Source organism: Callithrix jacchus, chromosome 16 (genome assembly GCF_049354715.1).
Source record: "Callithrix jacchus isolate 240 chromosome 16, calJac240_pri, whole genome shotgun sequence".
Classification (NCBI taxonomy): domain Eukaryota; kingdom Metazoa; phylum Chordata; class Mammalia; order Primates; family Cebidae; genus Callithrix; species Callithrix jacchus.
Genome location: NC_133517.1, coordinates 2,600,987 through 2,621,792, shown reverse-complemented (window position 1 = coordinate 2,621,792; position 20,806 = coordinate 2,600,987). Strand labels below are relative to the sequence as shown.

The following is a 20,806-nucleotide window of genomic DNA, read 5'->3' as shown; positions in this document are numbered from 1 at the left end:
CTGTAGCCAGGCTAACCAAGACAAAAAGAAACAGTACAAAATACTAACATAAGAAACGAAAGAGCGGCCATCACTACTGACACCGTGGACATAAAAAGAATAATAGGGCCGGGCGCCGTGGCTCAAGCCTGTAATCCCAGCACTTTGGGAGGCCGAGGCGGGAGGATCACAAGGTCAAGAGATCGAGACCATCCTGGTCACCATGGTGAAACCCCATCTCTACTAAAAATACAAAAAATTAGCTGGGCATGGTGGCGCGTGCCTGTAATCCCAGCTACTCAGGAGGCTGAGGCAGGAGAATTGCCTGAACCCAGGAGGCGGAGGTTGTGGTGAGCCAAGATCGCGCCATTGCACTCCAGCCTGGGTAATGAGAGCGAAACTCCGTCTCAAAAAAAAAAAAAAAAAAGAAGAAGAATAAAGGAATATTATAAACAGTGCTATGCCCACAGATTTGAGAACCTAGATGAAACGGACAATTTTTTTTTAAAGGCATAATCTAACAAAACTCATTCAGGGAAAAACAAGTATTATGATTAGGTCTTATTTATTAAAGGAATTGAATAAACAGCCAATACACTTCCAACATGATAGCATCAGGCCCAGATGGTTTTACTGGTTAGTTCTACCAAAGAATTAAGTGATAAATCACAGAAATTATTTACATTCTCTTCCAGAAAATAGAACTAGAGGGAATTCTTCTGAATTCATTCATTCATTTATTCATTTTCTTAGTATCAAAACCAGAAAAAGACAGCTGGAACAACTAGACGTCTCATGTAAAATACACGAATAAATCTAGATACAAACTTTAGACCTTTCACAAAAAATTAACTCAAAATGGATCATAGACCTAAATGTAAACTGTAGAAACTTTATGTTTTTATAACTTCTAGAAGATAACAGAGAAAATCGAAATGGGAGATGACTCAGTGCAATACCAAAAGCACTATCCATGAAAGAAAAAAAATGGAGAAATTGGACTTTGTTAAAATTTTAAATGTCTGATTTGTGAAAAATACTGTTAAGAGAACGAAAAGACAAGCTTCAGAGTGGGTGACAGTGTTTATGGAACATATATATCTCATAAAGAACTTGCAACCAAAATATATACAAATAACCCACCCCCCTTTTTTGAGACGGGGTCTCATCTGTTGCCCAGCCTGGAGTGTACTGGTGCAATCTTGGTTCAGTGTAACCTCTGCCTCTTGGGCTCAAGTGATCTCCCTAGTAATTGGGAGTACAACTAATTCTTTTATAGTTTTGTAGAGTCTCACTATGTTGCCCAGGCTGGTCTTAAATTTCTGGGTTCAAGTGGTCCACGTGTCTCAGCCTCCCAGTGTTGGGATTACAGGAGTGAGCCAGCATGACCAGCTCAAAGAACTCAAGCTTGACCATAAGGAAGCAAACAACTCCATTTAAAAATGGGCCCCCCCAAAAATCTGAACAGAACACCTCATCAAAGAATATAGACAGATGGCAGGTAAGCATAGAAAACAATACTCAACATCACATGCCATTAGAGAATTGCAAATTAAAACAACAGTGACATATTACGACACACAGACTAAAATTGCTAAAATCCAAACATCTGACCATACCAAGTACTGACAAGAATGTGGAGCAACAGGAACGCTTTCTTCACTAGTGCGATTGCAAAATGGTACAGCCGTTTTGGAAGACAGTTTAGTAGTTTCTGACAAAGCAAAACATAATCTAACCGTGTAATTCAACAATTATGTTCCTAAGTATTTCCCCAGATGAGTTAAAAACCTATGTTCTTAATTTGCTCCCCACCATGGCATTTAAAACAATTTTGATTCGGGGGTATATGTGCCAATTTCTATATGGATATATTGTGTAACGCTGAGGTTTGGGCTTCTGCTGAAACTGTCACGCAAATCATGGACACAATACCCAATCGGGAGCTTTTCAATCCGTGTTCCCCTCTCTCTCCTCCTTGTTGGAGTCCCCAGTGTCTGCTGTTTACATCTTTATGCTACTTACACAACTTGTACACAAATGTTTATATTCATAATTGCAAAGAACTGGAATCAAACAATATATCCTTCCATAGGTAAATGGATGAACAAAGTATGGTACATCCATATAATAGCATCTTATTTAACAATAAAAAGAAAATGAGCCATTAAACCAAGACAAACACATTGCTGAGTGAAAGAAGCCGGTGCGAGAAGGCTAAATACTGTATGGCCCCAACTACATGACATTCTAGGAAAGGCAAAGCTATGGAAACAGTAAAGAGGACAGGTGGGCGCAGACAGCCTGTCTGGTTGACTTTGCAGAGCCATGGAGGGGAGCTTCTGCTTGGATTTCAGGGGCTCAAGCAGCAGAAGGTTTGACCTGGGGCTGGTCGTGGAACAGGTGAAGGTGCACATTGCATGGCACCCGCAGACAGGTGCTTCTGGAAGCGCATCGAGAAGGTGGGGTGGGGGAATCTCTGGACAATTTTGAGCAGAAGTGCATCCTGATGTGAATGGACAGCTACATGGACACTTGGAACACTGTGTCCTATGCCCACAACTCCTGGCTACAGCAGGAACAAGCCCATATGTGACCAGGAGGCAGAACGCTGGCTGGAGGGCCACCCTCCAGCCTCCCCAAACCATTTTCATTTCCATGTATGTGCTTTGTGAGTTGGTGACCAACATGTGTTCACTGACTACCCATTGCATATGAGAATGGCACCGTGCCAGGACAGATGGGACTATGTCCCTCCCGGCCCCCACCCTGCCCCTGCCCCTTACCCCATGGCAGTGAGTGTGGCTTGGGTCTGGTTCCTTCCTAAAGTGCTGGCAGCCCAGCAGCACCTCCTTCAGGCCTGAGAGTAGGTGGTTCCTCCCCTGGTGTGCCCAGGTCAGCTTCGTGCCCTGGGCAGAGAACTCTTGTTTATTTATTATTATCGTTTATTTCAATAGCTTTTGTAGTACATGTGGTTTTTGGTTACATGGATGAATTATATAGTGGTAAATTCTGAGGTTTTAGTGTACTGTCACCAGAATAGAGTGCATTGTACCTAATATGTAGTTTTTTATATTGCATCCATCCTTCCTTCTCCCACTTCTGAGTCTACAAAGTCCATTGTATCACTCTGCATACATATGAATTTGGTGGGTGGGGAGCTATGAATTTGGGAATTCATAGCTCCCCACCCACCCTTAAGTGAGAACTTCTCGTGTTTGGTTTTTCATTCCTGGGTTACTTCACTTATAATAGTGACTTCCAGCTCCATCCAAGTTGCTGAAAAGACATTATTCCATTCCTTTGTATGGCTGAGTAGCATTCCATGGTGTATATATACCATATTTTCTTTATTCACTCATGGGCTGATGAACACTTAGGTTGGTTCCATATCTTTGCAATTGTGAATTGGGCTGCAGAAAACATATATATTTTTCACATAATGACTTCTTTTTCCTTTGGGTAGAGACCCAATAGTGTCTGGATTGCTGGATCAAGTGGCTGAAGTGGATCTTTAGTTCTTTAAAGAATCTCCATACTGTTTCCCATAGAGGTTGTACTAATTACATTCCCACCAGCAGTGTGTAAGCAATCCCTTTATCCACACTAGCATCTATTGTTTTTTGACTTTTTAGTAATGGCCATTCTTCCAGGGGTAAGCTGGCGTCTAATTGTGGTTTTGCTTTACATTTCCCTGACTAGTGATGTTGAGTATTTTTTCCTATGTTTCTTGGCCATTTTGTATCTTCTTCTGTTTTAAATTGCGACCACAGAAGCACTAATTGTGTATCTTCTTTGAGGAAATGTTTGCTCATGTTATTTGCCTGCTTTTTAATGGGATTATTTGCCTTTTTTCTTGCTGATTTGTCTGAGTTCCTTGGAGTTTCTGGATGCTAGCTCTTTGTCGGATGCACAGTTTACAAATATTTTCTCCCATTTTGTGGTTTGTCTGTTTAATCTGATGATTATTTATTTTGCTGTGCAGAAGCTTTTTAATTTAATGAGGCCCTATTTATTTTTGGTTTTGTTGCATTTGCTTTTGGGGTCTTAGTCATGAATTCTTTGCCTACGCTGATGTCCACATGAGTTTTTCTAAGGTTATCTTCTAGAATTTTTATGGTTTTGAGACTTAGCTTTCAGTCTTTGATGCACTGTTTTTGTAAAGATGAGAGGTGAGGATCCAGTATATTCTTCTACGTGTCACTTGCCATTACTTCAGCACCATATATTAAATACCCAATTTATGTTTTTCATGCTTTGTCAAAGGTCGTTTGGTTGTTTTTGGTTTTATTTCTGGGATCTCTGTTCTGTTCCATTGGTCTTTGTGCTTATTTGTATACCAGTACCATGCTGTTTTGGCAACTATAGCCTTGTAGTATAACTTGAGGTCTGGTAATGTGACGCCTCCAGATTTGTTCTTCATGGCTTATGATTGTTTTGGCTATGTGGGCTCTTTCTTGGTTCCATGTGAAATTTAGGATTGTTTATTTTTTCTGATTCTGTGAAAAAATAATGTTGGCATTTTTTATGGGAATTGCATTGAATCTGTAGGTTGCTTTGGGCAGTGTGGTCATTTTCACAGTATTGAGAGAACCCTTATTTTGGCCTTTTTGGAAGAGAGAGTGGTCAGACCCCACCTGAGCTGTGCACTCTTGAGGATGGACAAATAAAGTGCTGGAGGAAGGATAGAAAAAAAAGCAGTAAAAAAAACCCAGCAGTTCTCAGTATTTCAGTGAAGGGAACGGGAATGAATAGGTGGAGCCCAGTGGAGCTTCAGGGCAGTGAAACTGTTCTGTATCATACTCTAATGGTGGACTCATGTCATTAGACATTTGTCAAAACCCATAGAATGTAAAGAGGAACCCTTTCACAGCTTGCCAGGAGTCTAAAAAATAACAAATAAAAGGGCCAGTTGTGGTGGCTCATGCCTGTAATCCCAACACTTTGGGAGGCTGAAATGAGAGGATTGCTTGAGCCCAGGAGTTCAAGACCAGTCTGGGCAACATAATGAGACCTCATTTCTGGAAAGAAAAAGGAAGTTAGCTAGGTGTGGTGTGCAACACACCTGTTGTCCTAGCTATTCAAGAGCTGAGGCAGGAGGATTGCTTGAACCCAGGAGTTTGAGGCTGCGGTGAGCTATGATTATGTCACTGCACATCAGCCTGAGCAATGGCTGGAGACCCTGTACCAAAAAGGAAAACAATAAATAAATAAAATAAAAGAGTGAACCGTAATGTAGATTATGGTCTTCAGTTAATAATAATCTGTCAATATTGGCTCATCAATTATAACACATATATCACACTCATTCATTGTTAAGAGCAGGCGAGCTGGCCTGCTGTGGTGGCTCATGCCTCTAATTCCAGCACTTTGGGAGGTCGAGGCAGGAGAACCACTTGAGCTCAGGAATTGGAGACCATCCTGGCCAACATGGTGAAACCCCATCTCTACTAAAAATACAAAAATTAGCTGGTCGTGGTGGTAGGTACCCATAGTCTCAGCTACTCAGGAGGCTGAGGCAAGAAAATTGCTTGAACCCAGGAGGTGGAGGTTGCAGTGAGCCAAGATTGCAACACTGTATTCCAGCTTGGGCAACAGAGCAAAACTCCTTCTCAAAAAAAAAAGAAAGAAAGAAAGAAAAAGGAAGGAAGGAAGGAAGGAAGGAAGGAAGGAAGGAAGGAAGGAAGGAAGGAAGGAAGGAAAAGAAGAAAGAAAGAAAGAAAGAAAGAAAGAAAGAAAGAAAGAAAGAAAGAAGGAAAGAAGGAAAGAAGGAAAGAAAGAAAGAAAGAAAGAAAGAAAGAAAGAAAGAAAGAAAGAAAGAAAGAAAGAAAGAAAGAAAGAAAGAAAGAGGAAAAAAGGAACAGGGATGCGGTGTGGACTCTGTATTAGCTGCTTAATTTTGATTAACCCTAAAATGGCTCTACAAAAGAAAATCTATTAATGAAAACGTTAATATAATATGGCAACTCTTAAAATCAGTTTTTCCGTCTCAGTTCCCCGGTCTGTTGTTGTTTTTTTACAGTCTTTTCTAAACTAATTCTGTAGTCTCTGTTCTCTGTTCTCTGTGGCCTCTGAAGTTTGGGCCTGGTTAGCTTAGGGGTCAGTTAATCATTAGACAGAAACTTCCCTGAAAGCCTTGAGCCAATGTCTGCTACTCTCACCAGGGGCTCTGAGTGTACAGTGAGGCACACCTGCAGGGCTCCGGCAGTTTGCACCTCTGCCTTAACCTTGACTTCCTGTTTGCAGAAGTCCTCAAGGTCACCTCCAGGTGAGAGATTTTACTGGTTATGTACACAGCCTTGTCCCTGTGTGGGTCTTCATTTTTCCTAAGATATCTTGTACATATTCAAAGTCTCCTATGGATATCTCATTCCCTGGATTTTCCTTTTCATATTTGTGGCCAAGCCCTTGCTTTCCCCAGCTGTGTCTTGAGATCAGGCTTGCTGAGAGCACTATCATTGTCCTGCTCCCTCGGAGGCTGCTGACTTTCAAAGCAGGAACAGCTGCTAGGCTGTGGCCTTTGGAGGCTGCCATGGGGCTGGATGGAGAGGAAAGGAAATAAGGCTGCTTACAACACCTGAAGCTCAGTTTCTGCTGAATTCAGCTATGCTCTCAAATAAATATTTCTCAGATGGTTGTGAGCCTCTGGCTAATTTTCAGAGTTGTGAAGATGTTGATTCTGACCATGTTGAAACTGTTCACATTGCTATGTGGAGGAACAGATATTCAGAGGTCCTTATCCCACCAGTTTGGAAGTTTTTCTCCCAGCCTTACTTGCTTTTTGTTTTGAGACGCCCAGGCTGGAGTGCAGTGTCATGATCTCAGCTCACTACAACCTCCACTTCCTGGGTTCAAGAGATTGTCCTCCTCAGCCTCCCAAGTGGCTGGGACTACAGGTGTATGCCACTGGACCTGGCTAATTTTTGTATTTTTAGTGGAATTGGGGTTTCACCATGTTGGCCAGGCTGGTCTTAAACTGCTGACTTCAAGTGATCCCCCTACTTCGGCCTCCCAAAATGCTGGGATTACAGGCATGAGCCACCAAGGCCCACCTCCCAGGCTTACTGTCTACATCAGCTTTGTTTCATACAAGTGCCGGGGGCTACACAGGTAAGCCTTATTTAGCTAATCTCATTGCTGAAGCCTTTACATTAAATATTAAATAATTATTTTAAACATATGAGGTGTGGTTATTTTTAAAAAGTAGGTGCTAACTTACTTTACTTCACTTAGAGCCTTAGATTTTAATTCTTGAATTTATCGTACGTGAGAGCCTGACTCTTGCTCCTGACTGTGCTTCAACATCACCTAAGGAACTCTGAAAATACTGGTGCGGAGGCTGTACCTCTGGCAAATCGAATTGGAGCCTCTGTGGGTGGGGCCCAAGCCTCTGCAGTGTTATTTTTAAGCTCCTCAGCTTATTCTTATTCTCAGAGAGGGTTGAAGGTTGACAGTCCCGGAGCGTTAAGTCTGGCACTAAATTGATTTGACCTACTTTTTGAGTCTTCAGACAAAGAAGGAAAGGCGAACTCCAGAAAAAGGAACGGACAGTGACTGCCACCAGAGGCAGGTCAGCCTCAGGAGCGCCAGCAGCAGTGAATACAACAAGGAATGTAAAAGCACTGAAAACTGAAAATCGCAATACAAATAAATCGTTTTATTGTGTTTCGAATAAAAATCACAATACTAATACATTGTTTTATTGTGTCCTTATTCTAAGGATCATATTTGTACATATGTCCATGTGTAGGGACTGGTTAATTCTGATGTATTATCATGTATTGAATATTTAAGGAAAGGTTCCAAACGCAAAGCTTCTGTTTACTACAGGACATGCTCCTCTCTTGACATTGAGGTATTACGGCAATACGCTCAGTATTGTCAACCGGAAAAGCGTCCCTAACTTCAATGCCCAGAGTTTTTACTGGGGCTTCATTTGTAGGCATGATTGATAGATTGATTGATTGCCCCGTGGTTGAACTCAGTCTCCCCCTACAAAGGTTGGGCTGATATCACATGGCCCAGTGGAACTGCCTTGAGTCAACTTGCTAGTATAAACCAGCAGGTCTGGTGTGCAGGACAGGGAACATGTAAAACAAAGGCAGTCCTGTCTTTCCAGAAATCCCAGGGTTTAGAGAGTAGCTCTCGGGACAAGCTCAAATTTTTTGCTACACATATGCAGAAACTGAGTTTAAGCTGTTAGGCTGGTGTTATGTAACAAAATCACAAAAATCGAAATTTGTGCATAAGAAAATTGTGCTTCTATTTACACATGCATGAACTGCCTACAGAAAGTTGGAAGCAATGTTTTCATTTGGGAAAACAGTTTGTCAGAATGTAGCAACAAGCCTTTTAAAAAGCATACATTAGATTCAGTGATCTCATACTGTGACTAATTCAAAGAGCAACATCAAATATTTAAAAGTTTATCTCAAAAAAATGAAAAACAACCTAAACTGGAAAATGTTCATATTTTAGGGATTCTAATGCAGTTATTTTCATGCATAAAATTGAGAAATGTTTATATATAATGCTACCTGAAAAAGTATAAAATTATATATGTAACATGAATCAACTTATATTTCCGAAGTCATACTAAATTTTGTATACTAGCTATCTTTAATCCCTAGGAAAAAAAAGTAATTGCTAGCTCATTTTGCTTTGCTCTATATTTCAATTTTTCTACAAGCTGGAGTTCTTAGAAAATTTAAAACTTAGGCTGGGGATGGTGGCGCACACCTGGAATCCCAGAACACTGGGATGCTGAGGCAGGTGGATCACTTGAGGTCAGGAGTTTGAGACAAGCCTGGCCAAAATGGCGAAACCCTATCTCTACTAAAAATTAAAAAAAAAAAAAATTAGCTGGTAGTTGTGGCACATGCCTGTAATCCCAGCTACTTGGGAAGGTGAGACCAGAAAATCACTTGAACCCGGAGGTGAAGGTTGCAGTGAGCCAAGATGGTGCCACTGCATTTCAGCCTGGGCAGTAGAGTGAGATTCTGTTTAAAAATTTTTTTTTTTAATTTAAAACAGACATTAAATAGTTTTGCTTTTGACATAGTTCTTAATGAGGTACCAATTGAACATTGAAAAGTGATTTTCATAAAAATAAGGTCTTTGGAAAAGAGGATTTAGAATAGACTTTTATAGTGTATATTCTATGCAAGATTTTGGTGAATATGTAACCTTCTTATCTGGCATTTTTTTCGGGAGGCAGAGATGGTGCAGAACTTCTATTAGATGTTCAAAGAATATGCAAACTCAGAAACGTTAAGAACAACTCAAAGAAAATTTCAAAAGGAACAAAACAGATGAAACTGTGAACAGAAGATGAAAGAGTAACATTTTGATGGGAAAACAAGTCTTAAACGGTTTTCTTAATACAGAAAGAGCTAGGATTGCAGGACAATTTAAAAGGTGTGGGTTTTAAAATTGGTGGACCTGGGGTCAAAGTTCAGTTCCATCACTTAACTAGAATTTTCATGTGAGCAAAGTTACTGAGTATCCGCGTTATGGTTTGAGTATTTGTGTTACCCCAAATTATATGTTGAAACTTAATCTCCAATGTGATAGTTGTAAGAGGTGGGGCCTTTGAGGAAGCGATTAAGTCGTGAGGGCAGAGCCCTCAGGGATGGGATTAGTGCCCACATTAAAGAGGCCAGAGGGAGTTTGCTTGCCCCCTTCGGCCACGTAAAGACACAGCAGGAAGTCACCGTCTGTGAGGCAGACACCAAATCTGCTGGTCCCTTGATCTCAGACTTCCCAGGCTCCAGGACAATGAGCAATTTCTGTTGTTCATTCATTACCGCAGTCTAAGATACTCTGTTATAGCAGCCGAAATTGACTAAGACACTCCCGGAGTGTATTGTCTATCTAGTCCCAGTCTAGAATATTGATTGAAGCTGCGTGAGAGTTGCTAAGTACTGTGCCAGGCAGTTTACAGGTAGCAGCTCACTGATACAATGACCCTAGGAGGCAGGTAATATTGTCCTCATTTTAAAGTAAGAAAAGTGAGGCCTATCCAACAGGATCAGAAGGAAACCTGCAGTCACCACTGAGCATATGTTGGCAAAAGAAACCAGAAACGGCTGCTTTCCACGCCTGTTGAGTGTAACAATGTTATTCTTGCCACAGAGCCACTCTCGTCCTTTCCTATCTGCTCCTCTCCCTGTTGTATTGAAGACTGCTGGAAATACACATGAACATTTTTACTTTAATCCACATTGATACCCTTGAAGGAGGACATATTCCAAATACGGCCAATTCAGTTTCCCCAGAGGGACTCTGGGATGCGGGTCAGACTGTTCATGGAATAAAACAAGCCTGTTGAGGGATCTTCCTCTATGACAAAAAGCCCATGAGCAGAATACAGTCATTTACTGTTGAGAATGATAAAAGTTGTGATTATTGAGAACACCATGTCATACCCACTTCGGAAAGACTCCTTCTGTTCATTCTCCGTCCACTCCACCAGTGTTTGTTGAGCAGCTAATTAGTGTCAGATCCTCCCTAGGAGCCAGGCTCAGCACAGACACAAATCTCCTTCCAAGCATGGGCTCTTAAAGTGCCTTACGTCCTCTTCAAGCCTGTTATGTCTAGCCATTTTAATGAGCATGCACACATATTTCTGGAAAATTCCTGGTTAAAATTGGGTCTCAAGAAAGTAGGGTATTAGATTACTTGAAGCAGTAGACCTGTGCCCCCTAGTGACACAGGCTGCAAATTTTAGGGATAGTGCCGAAAGCAGTGGTCCCCAGTCTTTTTAGCACAGGTGATTCGTTCTGTGGGTGACAACTTTGCCACAAACCAGGGTGGGAGGGATGGTGTCGGGATAATTCAAACGCAACTGTGCAATTTATTTCTAGTATGATCACGTTGTGATATATAATGAAATAATTATACAACTCATCATAATGTGGAATCAGTGGGAGCCCTGGGCTTGTTTTCCTGCAATGGGTCCCATCTGGGGATGATGGGAGACGATGACAAACCATCAGGCATTAGATTCTCATAAGGAGCACACAATCTAGATCCTTTGAATGCACGGTTCACAATAGGATTTGTGCTCCCAGGAGAATCTTTTTAAAAATTTATTTATAATTTATTTTTATTTTCTTGAGACGGAGTTTCGCTCTTGTTACCCAGGCTGGAGTGCAATTGCTTGATCTTGGCTCACCGCAACCTCAGTCTCCCGGGTTCAAGTGATTTTCCTGCCTCAGCCTCCCAAGTAGCTGGGATTACAGGTGCTTACCATCACCCCTGGCTAATACTTTTTTTTTTTTGTATTTTTAGTAGAGATGGGGTTTCACCATGTTGGCCAGGCTGGTCTGGAACTCCGGACCTCAGGTGATCCACCCACCTTGGCCTTTCAAAGTGCTGGGATTATAGGCGTGAGCCACCACGCCTGGCCGTTCCTATCGGAATCTAATGCGGCTGCTGATCTGACAGGAGGCAGAGCTCAGGCAGTAATGTCATGATGGGTAGTTGCTCTAAATACCGATGAAGCTTTGCTCGCTTGCCTGCCAGTCACCTCCTGCTGTGTGGCCCAGTTGCTAACAGAGGGTGGGCCAGTCCCTAACAGGCCACAGACATGTACCAGTCCAGGGCTCAGGGGTTGGGGACCCCTGTCCTAAAGGAAATAAGGTCATTTGTTAATGTTATAAACCTTGCATTATAGGACCATGATGTGATACTTCTAAATCACATTTGTGTCAGAAATCTTGCTTCTAACCTTTAAGCTGTCCCTGTTCATTCTTGGGCATAGGCTGAGCTAACTTTGGGAAGGAATTCAGTTCATGGTTTGACTCTGAAACAAAATTGATAATAGCCCTTTCCCAAAAAGACTCCCTTCTTGCCTGCAGATCAGTCTGTCTTTGCAGGACTTACAAATTAGGCAAGATTAGAGATTACATTTTAGGGGTCATGCGGCCTCTGGCTCCAGCAGTCTGAGCTTCCCCAGATTGTTCCCGGAGATGACATCACTGTTGTAAAACTTAAGATCAGTGCTTGAGTTCTTTTCCAGACCCTGCGCTCCATGGATCAGCTGACACCATCTAGACCAGTCATCTGCCTCAACCAGCTCTGCCATCCCACCCAGGAACGGAAAACAGCAAGAAAAACTCACTGTGGATCAGCTGACACCATCTAGACCAGTCATCTGCCTCAACCAGCTCTGCCATCCCACCCAGGAACGGAAAACAGCAAGAAAAACTCACTGTGGATCAGCTGACACCATCTAGACCAGTCATCTGCCTCAACCAGCTCTGCCATCCCACCCAGGAACGGAAAACAGCAAGAAAAACTCACTGTGGATCAGCTGACACCATCTAGACCAGTCATCTGCCTCAACCAGCTCTGCCATCCCACCCAGGAACGGAAAACAGCAAGAAAAACTCACTGGGATTCCATCTCCAAACTGGCCAATCAGCACTCCCCACTTTCCAAGCCCCTACCCACCAAATTTAAAGACTCTGGTCCTTGAATGTTCAGGGAGACTGACTGAGTAATAATAAAACTTCGGGCTCCCACACAGCCAGCTCTGCGTGAATTACTTTTTCTCCACTCCAAGTCCCTTGTCTTGGTAAATTGGCTCTGTCTACGCAGCCGGCGAGGCGAACCCATTGACAGCTACGGCGATCTTAAAGGGAGCTACAGACTTAACTCTTGCAATACAAATAGAGCAGAGACGGGGTTTCTCCATGTTGGTCAGGCTGGTCTCAAGCTCCAGACCTCGGGTGATCTGCCCTCCTCAGCCTCCCAAAGTGCTGGATTACAGGTGTGGCCAAATAGAAACTTAAAAAAAAAAATATTTACTTTATTTATATTTGACATTATAAAAGGGCTTTAAAGCACCAATCCTTTTCCAGTCATTACAGGAAAGCCTCACACGCATGTGCAGGTTATAGAAAAGCCTCACCCACACGAGCACATTGACAAGTGCTTGACAAAACCACGGAGCAGAGCTTCAAGAGAATGCTCTGTACCAGTGTATACTGCTCAGCTGGGTGCACCAAAATCTCCCAAATCACCACTAAGGAACTTACTCATGTAACCAAGTACCACCTGTTCCCCAAATACCCATGGAAATAAAAAATGCAATCTAATAGTAATAATAAAGAATGCTCTTTGTGTTAGAAATAAGATGCCTCTCAGCTGTGTTTTCTCAGCTGACAGTCAAGGTTTCTGTTGTGAGGCTAGGTAAAGAGTTAATAACATTTACCTATGGGCAAAATTAGAAAATTAGTTCACACAATAGCGGTTGGCTGTTGATTATTTTTCTTAGCGCACATTTTAATGTTTAGTCCTTACCAATGTAAAAACCCAAAATGAAGCGTAGACTTCTAGTGGCTTCTCTCCCTTAAAGTTTTAGCATTCAAATGTGCAAATTACAGTTAGATTAAAAAGTTCAGTACTTCAAAGGGGTTGCTGAATTCTAAGGAGGGAACGGCAAACTGTTAATTTTGTTCTCCTAATGCAGCCTTTAGTGATCTTCAAAGTGACTATGTTTATAGAAATTATTTAAGCAGGGCCGTGGCTCATGCCTGTAATCCTAGCACTTTGAAAGGCCAAGGTGGGTGGATCACCTGAGGTCAAGAGTTCGAGCCTAGCCTGGCCAACATGGTGAAATCCCACCTTTACTGGAAAAAAAAGTAGCCAGGTATGGTGGCAGGCGCCTGTAATCCCAGCTACTCAGGAGGCTGAGGCAGGAGAATCACTTGAGCCCAGGAGGCCAAGGTGGGCGGATCACGAGTTAAGGAGATCGAGACCATCATGGCTGGCTAACACAATGAAACCCCATCTCCAATAAAAATACCAAAAATTATTGAGTTATTGTTAATAACAATTAACAATTTTTTTGTAAAAATACAAAACAAAATTGGGTGTGGTGGTGCATGCCTGTACTCCCACCTACTTGGGAGGCTGAGGCAGGAGAATTGCTTGAACCCAAGAGACGGAGGTTGTAGGGAGCTGAGATCACGCCACTGCATTCCAGCCTGAGCCACAGAGCGAGACTCTATCTCAAAAAAAAAGAAAAAGAAAAAGCAAGCAAGCAAGAAAGAAAGAAGGAAAGAGAAAGAGAGAAAGAAAAAAAATGATGTAAGCAGATAATGGCGCAACCTTTTTTTTTAGATAGAGTGTCGTTCTGTCACCCAGGCTGCAGTGCAATGGTGCAATCTTGGCTCCCTGCAACCTCCTCCCTTCCCAGTTCAAGTGATTCTCCTGCCTCAGCCTCCTGAGTATCTCGGATTACAGGTGACTGCCACCACACCCAGCTAATTTTTTGTACTTTTAGTAGAGACAGGGTTTCACTATGTTGGCCAGGCTGGTTTCGAACCCCACCCCTCAGGTAATCCATCTGCCTCGGCCTCCCAAAGTTCTGGGACTACAGGCATGAGGACCGTGCCCAGCTGCCGCAAACTTTTAACACACTAAACCGTGCCCAGCTGCAGCAAACTTTTAACACACTAAACAGCTATGATTCTTTGTTGGTTGTAACTCTAATACATTTACGGGCAGCCAGGATACTTTTCAGAGCGTTCCTTGTCAGTCAGAATCCACACGGCTCTCTGAGAGGAAGGCATGGGTGATAACTGGACATACCTTACAAAGTTTCATGCGAGTAACATTTTTTGATGAACTACATTAATTTAGCCATTCAACTGTGAGGTTGGAACACAATTATCTCTACTTTTATTTAAAGTAACACATACGCTTGTGTATTTGAAAGTTGGTGGTATAGATTGGGTCATTCTTGTCACACCCAACTAAAACAGAGTCAAGGGCCGGGGGGAAAAGGCACTCAGGGCAGAACACAGTGCTCCAATGATGTACTCCACTGTAAGCTGGCTATTGAAGCTGGCTACCATAGCCTGAAACCAGTGTATCTAGTAGCTACTGAAATCACCTGCTGCAATCCACCAGCCACGCACGATCAGAGCTTGCCAGCTCGCCAAAACTTTACTAGTGCCAATTAATCTTCTTTCAAAACAATATGTAACATGGCTCCTTTGGTAAAATGTCCAACCTTCTCTTTGTTCTTCAGACACGCTGAAGAGCTCTCGTCTGTGCGCTTGCCCTGAATCGGAATTCTTGCTTCCCAAATGAAATGTTTTACATGCAGAGATTGATCTCTGTATTTTATACAACGTGGACAATGGTTTTTGTTTGTTTCTTTCTTTGAGGTGGGATCTCGCTCTGTCACCCAGGCTGCAATGGAGTGGCATAATTATCGTTCTCACTACAGCTTTGAATCCCTGGGTTCAGGCAGTCCTTCTGCTTCAGCCTCCCACGTAGCTGATTCTATAGGTGCGAGCCACCTTGCCTGGCTAACTTTTTTTCTTTGTAGATATGAGACCTTTGTCTAGGCTGATATCCAACTCCTGGGCCTCAAGTGAGCCTCCTGCCTCAGTGTTTCAAAGCTCTGGAATCACGGATCTGAGCCATTCACATCATTTTAAAAGCCAAATTGTCCATCATTTTCCTGTCTCCACCTCCCTATCCCAAATCCTGGTCCTAATTACAATCACATTTAGCTTATTTAGCATGTTCAATGGTCATAATTTTAAATATCATAGTTTGTTGTCATTTTTAAATTTTAGTTTTTTATTTTACTTTTTGTTTTTTACATATTTTTTGAGATGGAATGTCACTCTGTCGCCCAGGCTGGAGTGCAGTGGCATGATCTCAGCTCACCGCAACCTCCGCCTCCCAGGTTCAAGTGATTCTTCTGCCTCAGCCTCCTGAGTAGCTGAAATTACATGTGCCTGCCGCCACACCGGGATAATTTTTGTATTTTCAGTAAAGATGAACTTTCACCATGTTGGCCAGGCTGTTCCCAAACCCCTAACCTCAGGTGATCTGCCCTCCTCGGCCCCCAGAGTGCTGGGATTACAGGCGTGAGCCCCACGTCCAGCCTTGTTGCCATTTTAAATTCATCTTTATTACTCATTATTTTTCGCTTTCTATTACGGAAAAAGAAGATTAGGCCATGTTATCCACCCACAACTTCGTTTCTCTCCAGCTTGTTATTATATGGTTTTATGAGACTTTGGGTTCAGCGTGATTAGCGAGTTCAGAGGAAAGCATGTCTTTTCGGCAGCCCCCCTTCCTCATCCTCCAGCATGCAGTAGGGCCGCACCTAACTCTAGGCCTCTTTTCTAGCATCCCTGGTACCCTGGGCTCCAGGCACAAAGGGCAGTTTACTCTTTGAGTGCATTCCGGGCCTGGAATCCTGTTCTCACCCAGGACCAGCCACGCCTGCCTCTGCCCCTGGCAGAGCCCTCACCTTTTCAAGCCCCACCTCGCCCAGGAGAGGCTGCCCTTTACTCACTGCGCTCCCAGGCATCGTCCCAGTACCTCCGCCTTAGCGGTTATTGGGTGAAAGAACATTAGAGGCAAAAGGATCATTTAAGGTTGTTTTCCTCCTGTCATCTTCTTCCAAAGCAGAGGTGGAAGGGACAACACCAGAAGCTGAAGAGGGCAGAAGTAGAAAAACTGAGCTTGTTTGATTGGTTCGTTTCTAGGAAGCTTGAGGGAAGTGCAAGCAGCATTCCTAGGGTCTCTCTGTCGTGTAGAGAGTTTGAAAAACAAGTCTTAAGTCCATGGGGTGCGTGGCCAACTCTTTGCTTCCTGGTATCCCCAGCAGTCACCAGGGGCCAGCAGGCCTGACTCTTGAGCCAGCATCTGGTGTCTTTGTGAGACTCACCTCCAAGGGCCTCAGGGGGAACCCACTCCCTATCACACCCCTTAGTGGCTTCCTTCCCTTCCTGTGTCACTTCTCCACCCTCTACCAGTAGTGTTCCCTGGAATCAACTCCCAAATCATTGACTTACATCCTCCCTTTTTCAGGCTCTGGTCCTGGGAGAAACTAAGTTAAGAAAGCACTTAACTATTTCAAAATTACGTAAGGTCTCATGCACTACGCCCATACTGACCTCACTGGGGTCAACGTCTGAATGTGCCTTATTTTCCTGCCAGATGGGTGGCAAAGGCCTTATCTCATTGATCTGACTCTTAGCAGATTCTTGGTGAAATGAATGAATGTGTGGATGAATGAAAGATGTCCCATAGACACCATACAGTAATACAAGGGATTTCTAAAATTCAACAAGGTAAATTCCCCATTGCTTCTCTGTTTCAGCGAACGCATCCACTCACCATGAACCAGCTCATCTTAAGTAGTGAATAGGCTCATTAAATATTTTAGTCACATTCACACTCCCTTAATGAGCTGTTTTTCCCAAACTTACCTAGCATATTATTGGCTCTAAATATATTTTTCGCTACTTAAAAATAATAATAATAATGTTTCAGCAGAGGAGTTTTTCATTTAGAGTTTAATGACCCTAGAGACTCATTACTTTGCTCTTGAAATATGCAGCCAAAACGTTTTCATCTCATCCTAAATCACTTTTATGAAGCTAATTTTCTCCACCACTGAATGTAGAGGAAATCCTCTTAATTTCCAGTCAGACATTAGGTAAGATGTGTTTTCTTAAATATGTAAGTCAATATTAAAATATGTTCTATATTATGGAGAATATTTAAGTTGATATTTTAAAGAATCAAAATAGAGAAACTGAAAGGAAGAAGTGTTATTTTCAGGTTGTCAGGAATCAGGTTAAAGACATTAAAAAAAAAAAAATATATATATATATAATGTTCAGCCAAAAGATGGTTGGTACCTTTCATATCACATGCATAGTTGGAAAGGGTTATAACTTGGCAGCCTCCAAAGCAAATGCTATTTGTCCTTTCTCTGTCACTACATGTGAACAGGGATAGCACACTTCTTACTTTTTAACCAACATTTATGTGATGCCAGCGTTTTGCTATAGGCAGAATATTTGTGTGTCTTCAAAATTCCTATGTTGAAGCTGGCTCAATATGAAATGTGAGAGCATTTGGAGGTGAGGATTTGGGGAGGTAATTAGGTCATGAGGGTGGAGCCCTTATGAGTGGGATTAGTGCCTTTATAAAAACAGACACATGGGAAATGATCTCTCTCCATGCACTGAGATCACAGTGAGAAGGTGGCCACCTGCAAACCAGAAGGAGAGCCTGAGCCCGCAGCTGGGTCTTGGACTTTCCTGCCTCCAGAACTGTGAGAAATAAACGTTTATTGTTTTGTCTTCCAAGTCTGTGGTCTTTTCTGAATAGCAGCCTGAGTTGAATAGCAGGTTTCCAAGAGTGAACTTTCATATGAGACTCAGAGGAGGGCTCAGGAGGACTCGATGGAGGGGATGGGTGTTGATTCTCAGAAGACCATTTTGTCCCTGACAATTGAGCATTTGCTGAGTGACATGGGTCACGTCACTTTTCTGGGCCTAAGAATTTCCAACTCCTGTAGAGAAATGGTACAGTCTGCCCTTTGCACTCTCTGCAATAGTGTGAGGACCAGGTGAAACACTGATGTGAAAAATGCCTTAAAATCTGTGAAACCTCAGACATGAGTAAAGATTTTGGTTATTCTTAGATTTGTGCCTGCCCTTTCTACCTTATGGAGGGAGAGAACGGGAAATCTTTCAGGTGTAAGGGAAGCAAGAGGAGAAACACGTGAGCACGTCTTACTATACTGATTGGGTGTCACATCGACAGACCAGATCTTTCCCTTTAATTTCCACTGGTCAACCTCCCAGGTGCCTAGTTTTGTCCTACCTAACATAAAGGTTTGGAACGGTTTCTAAAAATTGTTGAGTGCTATGAGGAAAGGTGTCTGTTAAATGTTTGGAAAACTTTTAGAAGGAATTTACTAAATAGATGCTGTGCTTCCTTTGGAAAAAGTCCAAACTGCAAAATTATGCTAATTTACAATGAAAATTCCATTTTGGAATGTGAGCTCTTCTCATTTCTGTCACACCTGTGTCACTTCTGCCATGAACAGTAGGCACGCCACAAAGCCCACATAATTTTCTAGGCTGACAACTCGCTTCTTGACCAAACTAGTCAGGAGCCTCTGAGCCCGTTTCTTGACTAGGCCTCAACCTTTGCTTATGAAAACCTGAAAACTTCAGACTCTCAGCAGAGATGAGTTTGCTCACCTTCTGCACTCAGAGTTTGAATAAACAGTCACATAGTGTCTAACAGCTCAAGGCCATGTCCCTAGAACAATGACTCCAAACCCCATTAGTTTTTGCTTTGAAAAGCTCAAGGCTTCCAAAACGATTCACCACGTGTTCCAGCCAAAACCTGAAGATAGGACACTCGTCTTCTGGTCTCTGTGGGAGGGTAAGACCCTGTCTTCCTTGAGCGCCTTTAGCAAACCCAGATGGCCTAATCACTTGGACGAGCCCCTGACTGATTTTTGTATTTTTTCACTTCTCTGACTCTACTGAGCTCCCACTGGTCCTCTTCCTGCTCCCTCACTGTCCTTTTATGATACAAAATCCCCTCTGCACAAATCCGGGTTGAGTTCAGTTCATTCTGGACTCTTTTCCCCACTGCAACAGTAAGTCCTGGTTAAACACTGTCCGTACCACTTGAACTAGCGTCCTGTTTTGTTTTTCTCTTGATAAGCTCCAGTGCAAAATGAAAACACAGGTCCTATGTTCAAAAAGCATGGAAAAGTGTTTTAACAGGTACTAACATAGAAAGTTTTTTTCCTTTCTTCTAACATCTATTTCTGAACTGGTTTTGGTTTTTGTTTTCATTTCGGTGTTTAATATTAAGTAAAGAATAATTAAAGTTTTAGCCTCAAGTTTACCATTCATCTTTATACTGTGCAGTTTTTAACTGAGGTGTAAAAGTATTGAACTCTTATCACAGAAATCACACAAGTTATACTTGTACATGTCTATGCACTTCATTTTAAAGAGAACAGTGAAAATACTTGTGATCTGAGAGACCAAAATAGATGCCCCATTGTCAACTGAGATGGACTCTAAAGTTAAGGAAAGAAAAATTACTTATGAGTTCAGGGTTCAGGGCAACTGGCACGGCAACTGCCTACATTCTACAGCTACAAGGAAAACCACAGTCTTGGCCATGCACGGTGGCTCACGCCTGCAATCCCAGCACTTTGGGAGGCCAAGGCGATGGATCACGAGGTCAGGAGTTCGAGACTATCCTGGCTGACATGGTGAAACCCCGTTTCTACTAAATATACAAAAAATTAGCCGGGCATGGTGGCACGTGCCTGTAGTCCCAGCTACTTGGGAAGCTAAGGCAGGAGAATCACTTGAACCTGGGAGGCAGAGGTTGCAGTGAGCCAAGATCATGCCACTGCACTCCAGCTAGGCCACAGAGCCAGACTCCATCTCAAAAAAGAAAAAAAAAAAAAAAAAAAAAACACAAAACAAAACAAAAAACGCTAAATTTGCCAACAATAGGAGCTACCAAACAAATTATCACACCCCTCCTAACTGATTGATAACCCAGATCACTGCAACTCTGGACAGAGGACTGAACTTACAAACGCTCTTTTCTTTTCTTTTTTTGAGATGGAGTTTCGCTTTTGTTACCCAGGCTAGAGGGCAATGGCGCAATCTCGGCTCACGCAACTGTCTTCTGGGTTCAGGCAGTTCTCCTGCCTCAGCCTCCAGAGTAGCTGGGACTACAGGCGTGCACCACCATGCCCTGCTAATTTTTGTATTTTTAGTAGAGACGGGGTTTCACCTTGTTGACCAGGATGGTCTCGATCTCTTGACCTTGTGATCCACTCGCCTCGGCCTCCCAAAGTGCTGGGATTACAGGCGTGAGCCACCGCGCCCGGCTACAAACACTCTTTTCTGACAAGCAACTGCAGGCCTTAAGCTTGTAGAAGCTGTGCACAAACTGTCCCTGTGTCTTTAGTTCATCTTTTGATGTAAAGAACCAAATTCCACCTAGT

At 42.8% G+C, this 20,806-nt stretch overlaps 1 long non-coding RNA gene across 2 annotated transcripts in view; it reads left to right on the top strand.

The window, feature by feature from the left end:
- LOC108588615 (uncharacterized) overlaps positions 1-20,806 on the top strand; it is a 79,683-nt gene that overhangs the window by 11,277 nt on the left and 47,600 nt on the right. The window contains exon 4 of one of the 2 annotated variants that reach the window (XR_013527826.1): positions 12,002-15,555. The exons of the other annotated variant lie outside the window; for it this stretch is intronic. This is a non-coding gene — a long non-coding RNA (uncharacterized LOC108588615). Of the gene's footprint in view, positions 1-12,001; positions 15,556-20,806 lie in introns of those variants that run through there. 2 annotated transcript variants of the gene reach the window in all.